This window comes from Papio anubis, chromosome 8 (genome assembly GCF_008728515.1).
Source record: "Papio anubis isolate 15944 chromosome 8, Panubis1.0, whole genome shotgun sequence".
Taxonomy (NCBI): domain Eukaryota; kingdom Metazoa; phylum Chordata; class Mammalia; order Primates; family Cercopithecidae; genus Papio; species Papio anubis.
The window spans coordinates 129,288,284-129,299,014 of NC_044983.1; the positions used below are offsets into that span (position 1 = coordinate 129,288,284).

Genomic DNA, 10,731 nt, shown 5'->3' on the forward strand with positions numbered 1-10,731 from the left:
TGAAAGCTTCAAGCATGTGGCATATTATGCAAACATGGGTTCAAACACAGGTTCTTCCAGGGACCAGCTATTTGACCTTGAATAAATTACTGGCTTGTTTTAGGTGTCTGTTTTCTCCTATAAGAAAGGGTACGTTTAAGCTGCTAAGAAAATATCAAGGACTTTGCAATGGAAGATTTCCCTCTCTTCTGCTCCTTTGTTTCTTCCTAGAATGCATTAAGTTTTCAACAAATATTTGTTGAATGAATGAACATCTCTATTTAAAACTGTCTTGCATGACAGAGTGTTCAGTTCTTACTATTCTGCTGAACGATATATAGTTTAGAATGATATTTATTGAGCATATACTATGTACCAAGACCTACACTGTGTGCATTCTTTCTTTTCATTTCTGAGTCTCCCACATCACCTTATATAATGCCTGTAGTAACAATAATAGCTAACCTGCTAGAGGAAGAAACCAGGATGCTAAGAAGAGAGAAGCTACCCTTTCATAACACAAAATGACTCAGTTAAGAAAGAGATTTTTCTCCCTTCTCCCCACAGCCTGCACCTGGCAGAACCAGCACACTTCTGGTGCAGCACACCACTCACTGCAAGACGTATCCCTCCCCCGAGCCTCTGCCCCCTCATTCCATGGTGTTGCTATGAATGTTAAATGAGAAAATGCCTTCACAGTGTCGACACACACTAAGTGCCCAATTAGGACTCCATTACAATCATAATTTCACCATTGTTGTATCTCTAGAATAACAAAAACAAAAATCATGGCAACTAAGCAGCAATTTAATTTAGTAAAAAGCAAATCATTTTTCACTATGCTGTTGCTCATCCGTCTTATTTATTCTCCTTTCAGTTCTGACTGTTGCAGGCTAAGTGGAGGTGTGTTTACAGGATGTGAAATTATTTTTTAAAAACTATAGATAACAGCCAACTGTTTTAATTGGCAACATAAACACTGAAAAGATGGCAACTTCACTGAATACTTATTTTTATGAAAAGAGATCAGGAAAAGGTAACCATGTATTTGCTGAACCTCTCTTGAATTGGATGGCCCCTAATGACATTCATTTCAGAAACTTGAGTTTTTAAGTAGTCAATCAGAAAATCTTCTGATCACTTTGTGAGGTTCTCACAGAAATTGAAACTGCTGGTTAGGACTCACTACTCTATGATTCATGCTGCTATTGGTTAGAGCTTATTCTCCTAAGAAAAGACTCTCTGACCTATGACAGAATTCTCTGAGATGGAAGTTGTTCTATCTACAAAATGTGCTGCAGAATTGAAACAAAACAGGTATCTGTTTTGCCTTGCTTAATACCAGGAGGTGGTACATGCATGGTAGGTATGGGAACTCTCCTTAGCCAGATAGTAAAGGGTGAAGTTATTACAGGTATAGAATTGATGGGGCACTATGCTGATCATATATCTATAACACTACATTCAGTTCTGAGTATTACATTTGTTTTAGAGGACACACCTACAGGAGTTCATCCAGTGGAGAGTCACTAGAACGTTCTGGGGGATTAAATGCATGTTGTAAGAGGAACACTGAAAGCAAAATTAAGTAACACAAAGAAAAGGGTCTGGAGACTTTCACCTCTAAAATATCTTAAACATGTTATTGTCAGAGCAATGTGTTTGTTCTAGGTGTACCTAGTTGTAGGTTGAGGGTAAGTAGGTAGAATTATGAAGGAAGAAACTTGCATCAGCCTAAGGCAGGTATTTTCTATCTCATAGTTGCCTAAGAATGTGTTGGACTGATTCAAGAAGTGAGCCTCACCAATGGGGTGCTCAAATACAGTTTGCAAGTATATACCAATGGAGCAGAGGGGATTCAGTCACTTCTTTAGGATCCTTAAGTTCTTTTCCATTTCTTAACTTTGGTGAACCTATAAAACCCAGTCACTTGCTCCCCATCTCCAACCTAGGGGTGAAGTTTTGTGGTTCAATATGTCAAAGGAAGTATTTGCTTGGCTAACTTTAAGGCCATTGATATAGAAAAATGATATATTAATCAGTAGATAAATGGCAAAAAGGAGAGCTAAGGACTTCAGCATCTTGGGGAATTGGTATTATTAGCTCAGAATCCAGCCATGGCCTGTGGACATCATAGGCCATCCACCATTTCTTCAACTCTTAGAGACTTTTCCTTCCATGATCTCCTCTGTCTGTAGTTCCAGGGTCCACACCATCTCTGTTTTTGACCTCTCAAAGCCTGGATACAAAACTTGGCGTAGTTTTGCCTTCCCCCAAAGAAATCCACTGTCCCAAAGAGAATTGGTGATCAATGTAGACTTTACTAAAAAATGAGAAGGAGATGAGAGTTAGGGGGACTTTTCTCCAAAAGTCCTTCTCTGGCCACCCCACCATGGGCTGTCACTGACCCACACAGTCACTAGTTGCCTCCTTTCTCTTTTCTCCTTGATTTTCCCCTGGGAATTCAAACTTTTCTTCGTTTTTTATGCCAAACCACTTTTCCCTCACTGGGTAACTGACAGCAGTGAATTCCCAGAACAATGCGGGGTGGTGAGTCAGAGCTGGGAACTGAACCCACCTCCTATGCTATCAATCAAAACACTTATAAAAGCATTCCTTCCCAATAAAGATAATTTTCTACTTATCAGAAGGGCTCATGAGTAAATACGTTGGCCTCCTGCTGCGTATGTGGGTAAGAGTTAGTGCATGTGTGTACGTTGGAGAGCTTTACTAAGGTTCTTAATGAAGTGTGAAACTATTTGCAAAAGATCAAGGGAAGACATTATTAACTGAACGTGAACTGGCAGCTACTGAGATGTGAGGAGATTTATTTTGTAGGTAAGCAATAATCTCTTAATAAAATTGGGAATAATGCGTGGGTGAATTGGGCAGGCTGCAGATATGAAAGGAGAGTAAAATTAAAATGTCAAAGGAACACTGAATGGAAGGAAACAAGTGTGGACGTGGGAGAACTTGGAGAAAAATGAAGATGTACAAACCCAGGATTTTGAAGAAGATAACAAATCTGAAACTCCAAAGTTAATATGCTGTATTGGGCATTCAAGAAATGAATGTTGCTTTTTGCTTTTGGGAAAAACTTTAACACACTGAAGGATCTAGAGGAGAAACCAAGATGGTAGAGAGTTTGGAAACCCGGCTCTGGCAGGGAGATGGACACCTGGAGGATGTGGGGCTTGAGAAAGCTTGGGAGAGTGATGGTCACAGAATCCAGAGCAGAATAGGTGATCACATAAAGGAAGACAAAGAATTGTCTGAGATTCCCAGAAGCAGTAACAAGAAAGAGAGATCTCAAATCCAACATCTAAAGGGGCTGGGCCGACAATGAAGATGATGAGGTGGACCAGGTGAAGATGACCCAGGGTGGGTTGAGTGTGGCTGTATGGGTTGCTCAGACTCCAATAAATATCAGGCAGCAGCTGCTCAAGTCCTTCCCATTTTTCTTTTTAGGAAACCAGTCCTGTGTTTAAAGATCCGATTTTTTGAGAGGAGCCAGATAAGTAAAATCTCTACTTCTGAGGCTAATAATTAATTTTAAGCATTAAAACTTCAGTCTAAAAACAAAATGTTTTCAAGGGCCACAAGCATCTGCTATACAAGTTTGATAGAGACTGCAGAACAACAACAACAACAACAACAAAAACCAGATTGATGCTCAACATTAAGGCCTGATTTTTAATTATTTGAGCTGTCCAAAAATGGATATGGTTTTACTAGAATAGTGGAAGAGGAGTGAGCTCCCCTCTCAATTACAAAGGTACCAGATAAAAAATGTTGGCAGGGGCTGGGCACAGTGGCTCATGCCTGTAATTCCACCACTTTGGGAGGCTGAGGCGGGTGGATCATGAGGTCAGGAGATGGAGACCATCCTGGCTAACATGGTGAAACCCCGTCTCTACTAAAAATACAAAAAATTAGCCAGGTGTGGTGGCGGGCACCTGTAGTCCCAGCTACTCAGGAGGCTGAGGCAGGAGAATGGCGTGAACCCAGGAGGCGGAGTTTGCAGTGAGCCAAGATCGTGCCACTGCACTCCAGCCTGGGGAATAGAGCGAGACTCCATCTCAAAAAAGGAAAAGAAAAATGTTGGCAGGTGGGATGGAGGCTTCAGAGAACTGACTGTGTATTAGATGTCTCTTTAGCTAAGCTAAGCCCAGCAACTTGGGAGGCAGAGGTTAGCAGATCACTTGAGCCCAGGAGTTTGATACCAGCCTAGGCAATGCAACAAAACCCCATTGCTATAAAAAATACAAAAATTATTAGGTTGATGCAAAAGTTATTGTGATTTTTGCCATTAAAGTAATGAAAAAAACTGCAATTAATTTTGCACCAACCAAATACCTGGGTATGGTGGCACATGCCTGTAGTCCCAGCTACTTGGGAGGCTCAGGTGGCAGGATCACCTGAGCCTGAGTAGATTGAGTACATAGTGAGACATGATCACACCACTGCACTCTAGCCTGGGCAACAGAGTGAGACCCTATCTCAAAAACAAAATAAAGGCTGGTTGTGGTGTCTCATGCCTGTAATCCCAGCACTTTGGGAGGCTAAGGCAGGCAGATCACCTGAGGTCAGGAGTTCAGCCTGGCCAACATGGTGAAACCCCATCTCTACTAAAAATACAAAAACTATCCGGGCATGGTGGTGGATGCCTGTAATCCCAGCTACTCAGGAGGCTGAGACAGGGGAATTGCTTGAACCTGGGAGGCAAATGTTGCAACGAGCCGAGATTGTGCAACTGCACCCCAGCCTGGGTGACAGTGAGAGTCTGTCTCAAACAAACAAACAAACAGAACAAAACAAAAACTCTCTTTAAAATAAAAATTCTTGGGCCATTCTCGGGGAACCAACTTGATAGGTATATGATGGGCTTAATCATGAGTATTTTATAGAAGCACTTCAGGTGTTTCTGGTGGGAAGACAAGTGGGGAACATGTTCTATTTGATTCACACCAAGGTTTTATCTTTCCTAAGATTTCTCAGAAATGGAGTAGAGACAAAACTCAAGGAATTGGAGTGAGATAATTGAAAGAATCGATCTGACATGCCCCAGACAAGTTTAAATTCCCCAGTTACATGCTTCCATTACATTCTACATTTTTGTAACATGCATCGCACTACACAATTATTTATGATTTGGGTAAATGTGACAGCTATTGTGGAATTAATTTTTCAGTGTCTATGTCCTTTGCTTGAATGTAAGCTCTATAAGAACTGGAACTGTCTTGATCCTGTGCACCAGCATGACCCACTGTTACCCTCAGCCTGGAATCTCCCTCCTTCCTTCGACATCTATGTGGCTTGCTCCCCCTTTAATTCAGGTCTCTGCTTGAATGTCCTCTCTTCAGAGATGCATTCTGTATTAGTCCATTTTCACACTGCTATAAAGAACTACCTGAGACTGGTAACTTATAAAGAAAAGAGCTTTATGTGACTCACAGTTCCTCATGACTGGGGAAGCCTCAGGAAACTTACAATCATGGTAGATGGCAAAGAGGGAGCAAAGTACATCTTATGTGGCAGCAGGGGAGAGAGAGCGAGCAAGTGGGGAGCTGCCACACATTTTTAAACCATCAGACCTTGTGAGAACTCCCTCACTGTTATGAGAGTAGCATGAGGGAAATCGACCCTCATGATCCCTTGTTCCACCTCCCACCAGATCCCTCCTTCTACATGTGGGGATACAATTTGAGATGAGATTTGGATAGGGACACAGAGCCAAATCATATCACCTTTCTTATTCATGCTTCTTAAAACAGTAGCCTCCATTGCTCTCTATCCCTTTAACTGGCACGAACTCTGCTCACAGTATTTATCCTGACATTGTGCTATAGATTTATTTTCTTGTACTTTAATGTCTGTTTCTTCCTTAGAATGTAAGACATATAGCATAAAAAATTTGAATTTCCTGTTCTCTCACCTCTGAACCTAGACAGCAACATGGTACACCCGAGACACCCAATGACATGTATGGATTAATAAATGTGTGAAGACACAGCCATGACAGGATCCAGCAAGTCCACTGAGTAGAGATGACTCCAGTTTGCCTGGGGCCTGGGGAATGTGGCTGTATATAGAAAACTTCAAAAAGGTGTGGAGACATAACACCAGAGAGCTCCTCTTGGGTCAGATTGTGATTTGGCTGTTATGCCAAGGTAAGGAGATTGGATATTCCTTGAGGGGCTAGGAAGCCAGGGAGCAGCTTGATCAATCTTGAGTCTTTGGAAAGATTATTCTGGAAAATAAGATAAGGATTCTTAGCATATGTCTTTGGTAAAGTTATCATCCCATGAATTAGTAAACAGGCCTCTGAATGCTAGGAAATGGGATTCAACATTTTTCTTAGAGGAGACTGCAGTTTTTGTTTGGTATTTTCTAGCACAATTAAGGCCCATTGTCTCAGTGCTTTCGTGTTGCGATATCAAAATACCCAAGACTAGGTAATTTGTAAAAAGTAGATATTTATTTCTCATGGTTCTGGAGACTGGGAAGTGAAAGATTAAGGTGCTGGCAGTTTCAGTGTCTGGTGAGGGTCTGTTCTCCACTTCCAGGGTGGTGTCCTATTGTGTTGCTACATCCTCTGGTAGGATAAATGCTGTGACCTTACAAGGCAGAATGGATGAACAGGCAAAAGGGCCTAGCTAGCTCCTTGCAGCCCGTGTATAAGACACTGATCTCATTCTTAGGGTGGAGCTCTCATGGCCCAATCACCTTCTAAAAGCCCTATCTCAATACTGCTGCATTGAGGATTAAATTTCAACAAAAATTTTGGAGGAGACACAGACATACAAACTATAGCACCCATGATGCTGCCTTAGTCATGTTGAAAGTAAAATCTTTTCAGAGGAATTTGAGAGCAGTTACCAAGTTATACACCTCATATATCTTGACCCAAAATATAGAAGCACTGAGGCTGGCTTGGAAGTCACTCTAGGTCCAAAGTTATCTAGATGGATGGGCCAAATCCGTGCAAGGAATTTGAACAAGGTGAAAAATGAAGCCCTGCAATAGCCTTTGTCAGCTCCACCTGTCTTTAAACTGCATGCCAACAGGACAGAGAGGCTTCTGTGGATGTCTGGGGGCTGAAGAGGTAGCCCTGTTGATTGGTTATGTCTGTGTGTGTGTGCCCTAGTTCTCTCTCCTGACCCTCTGCCTTTAGAGGACTCAATCTCCCTCAGTTCTGAGCCCTAAGGAGACAGGATGGGTGGGGTCTGAGAGTCATTTGGCTGCCCCCACATCTAGGAACCAGGATCCCTAAGGTAAGTCCCTGGTGCCTGGGCCTCCTTCAACCCCTGCTATGAGTCTTTTTCACTAAGCTCTGCCAATGTTCCCACCATGCACATGGTCCCTGTCTGGCCTGAAACTCTACCCAGACAGCATTCTCCTTTGCCCCAACCCACTATGCACCTAACTCCACCCAAAACCCTATATCAGCCTGGATAGAGACCCTTGTTCACATGTTCCAGTGAAATACAGTGACTTTTACATCCCGCTTCCTCTCCTTCTCTGCTTGAAATACTATACAAGGTGACACCAGCTGATGTCCAGGGGCTGAGGGCAGAGAGCTTGAAGTCAAGAAAGGTTAATATTAAAGGAGTAGCAGGAATATGGGTAGGAACACTAATGGTAACAACAATTACATCACTTCATGTCTCTGCACACACAGAGCCATTTCCTCATTGTCCCAAGAGGCAGGAAAGTCAAGTCTCAATGTTAACATGTTAAATCAACCGAAACTGACAGAGACTGAGGCTTCTCCAAGCCTCAGTCTTGTTCAAGTGACTTGTTCAAGGCCACCAGTCAGCTATTAAGTGAAGACAAGATTCCATATTCCCTAACTCCAAAGCAGGGCTATTGTTGTTTTTCATTACAATGCTGACTCTATGGGCCCTAGATCTCTTTGAGGGGTTGGAAAATTCTTCTTTTTTTCCCGTTTGTGTGTCTTAGAGTTGAAGTCCCAACTTTAAAACCCAGCTATGTGAATTATTACCTGAGTGAGTCACCTTACCTCATTGAGCCTGTTTCCTTCTCCATAAAATAAAAATGATTAACAACTATCTCATAGGGCTGTGCAGATAAGACAAAATCCTGTAGATGAAAAAGCTTTGTTACTAGAACACATTAAATAGGTGGGTGAAGATAGTTTGGTGGCAAGGATACCCAAACCTTACTTTTTGTCATTACCACCTGTGAAACAGTCATATAGATGGGCAGGGGTATGGGAGTGGTATCTTGGCCACATTGCACCATAAAGAGAATTGAGTGTCAACTCATAGACACAGCTTTGTGCTGCACCAGTAGAATTTCTTCCTGTGAAGCAACTACTAAAGAGAAGGTAGCCAGGCAAGACATAGAGACAGAGAAAATTGACCAAAAGAGAGAAAGAGATGCAGAGAGAACAGAATCACCTAAGGTTACAACCAACCTCGAGGGGCAAGAAAAAGTTTGATGATGGAATCATAGAATGTAGGAGCTATAAGAGTAAAGGGTGAAGATGGAATAGCTAGCCCTCCCTCCAGGCTGACAGAGTAAGTACAGACACAAGTGTCCCCCCTATAGTCAAATATGGATGAGCTGTTAGTTTTGTCCATTGATAAAATGGGGATAATAGTAATAGTTAGCATTGTTGTGAGGCTTGAACAAGTTAAAACATGTAATGCACACAGTAAACACTCAAATAGCGTGAGCCGTTGTTATCACTATTTTAAACTTGGTTTATTTCATGAACTTACATAGACTGATTTCCAGTGGTCATGTAGACAAGGGTTCTGAAGCCTATCTGGGCTCGGCACAAAAGTGTCCTGATGAGTTCCTGATGCACGTCGTGGGCTTTGGGTAGTGGAGAGGATGGCACCTGTGCCTGATGCTGACCAATACTCCAAAGCCCCGATTCCTCTTATTGATGAGATAATGAAGTTAGAGGTAGATAGTGACTCCTAAAGTCAAACACAAAAGGACAAATATGGAAATAAAACTCATACCTCTCTTCCTGTCCAGGTATCTAAGTCTGCTATTGCTCCCTCTAGCTCCCCAGCCAACAGGGCCACTGGAGGAACATGGAAACAGGAAGAATAAGTCCAGTGGATTCCAGAATTTCATTCCAGAAGAGGGGGGATTTCCCTGCTCAGGTTCGTATCATAATCCTGAAAGTCATAATCAAGAATGTCATAATCCTGAATGCTGAGATCCTGAAAGATCAAAATCCCTAGTCTAAATCCCTAAAGTCTAAAATCCCTACTGTCTAATAGACATACTGACATCTTTGGAATTTGGTGCTATGAAGGCTTCTAAAAGTAAACTTCAAGGAGTTACCAATAAAGTTTGTTGTTTTTTTCCATTCAGCCCAGTGCATTTGGTGGACAATTTAAATGAGTGGATTAGCTGCATGATACGACAACCATGAAAACTTTGGTTTAAAAATGTATCTTTTGTCTGCATTGGCATTCCTTTCAGCTGATGAAGTTCCAGGAGCTTTTAATGAATTAAAATGACATTTGTTTGAAGAAGCCAGTGAAGTTACCAACTGGTTTGAAAATAATTATGTGTATGGCAGGATAGGAAGACACTCACACAATGGTGTTGCTGTTCAATCACCAGCATTGTTTTCACCGAATCTGTTGTCTATGTATGAGTCCATGCAAAATGAATTTCTAGGTATCCAAAACAACACAGAAGCATGACATAGAAGATGGAAAATTTTAATAGGGAATGCTTATGTCCATGTATATCAAATCATGGAATAATTTCAAAAAGAGCAGTGCCAGGTAGAAAACAACTGTGAACGTATTCTTCTAGAAGAGCCATACCCTAAAAGAAAAAAAGCAGCTATTCATCATGTTGCAAGACTTCCAAATATAGTTAATAATCAGGAAAATCGGAGAGCCCTTATGGAAGACCTCTGTGCAATCGCCCATAATTTACTCCCGTAATACATCTTCTGTGTGTCAACTTCTAAATTTTTTCTTATATTTAAGTTATTCCCCCACTATTTTAAACTGTCAGCATTATTATTTACAATTTGCTATGGTATGTATTCCATCTTCACATCATTTTCAGTACTGGAGATACAAATTCTAATTTGTTTTATGCATTTTTTTTTTTTTTTTTTTTTGCAAATTTGACTCTACAAAAGTGCACTGTCACAATGTAGACTTGGTGTGTAATTGTTGTGAATGTGCGCATGACATTGAAACTTCCTCAATAAGCAAGGGGATATCCTTCGTATACATCTGCATTTGTGGAAAAAAGAAAAGTTCTCGAGATAGATCTTTGGGCGACTGCATACGCAGTGGTGACCCGTCATGGTTTTTTTTCCTCATGCAAGAACTTAAGTTGTCTGTCATGGTATGTCAGATGACTGTACTTACATAAGCTATTCCTTTATGAATAGTTTATCTACTTATAATTGTTTATCTACTTATAATATATAAGTATTTATATATTATATACTTTTATATAAAAAAGTTTTATATAAAAACTTTTATATAAATATATATACTTATAATTGTTATAATTTTATATAAATATATATACTTATATCTACTTATAATTGTTACACTTATGTGACTGTTGTTAGTATATTTGAGTGTTTATCCTCGCAAAAATATGTGTTACTATTGCCTATTTTATCACGTAACATGGCCTATGAAATGTCCTGTCATGTTTTTGTATGTTTCTCAAATGAATCTCTTTTAAAAAATGTAAATAAATATCTTTTAAATAATTTTTTATTATTTT

The 10,731-nt window shown here is 40.6% G+C and overlaps 1 long non-coding RNA gene across 1 annotated transcript in view; it reads right to left on the minus strand.

The window, feature by feature from the left end:
• Positions 1 to 10,440, minus strand: part of LOC108587382 — a 35,350-nt gene extending 24,910 nt beyond the window's left edge. Inside the window, exon 1 of the long non-coding RNA XR_001905935.3 lies at positions 8,727 to 10,440. This is a non-coding gene — a long non-coding RNA (uncharacterized LOC108587382). The remainder of the gene's footprint in view (positions 1 to 8,726) is intronic.
• Between the last annotated feature and the right edge of the window lie 291 nt (positions 10,441 to 10,731).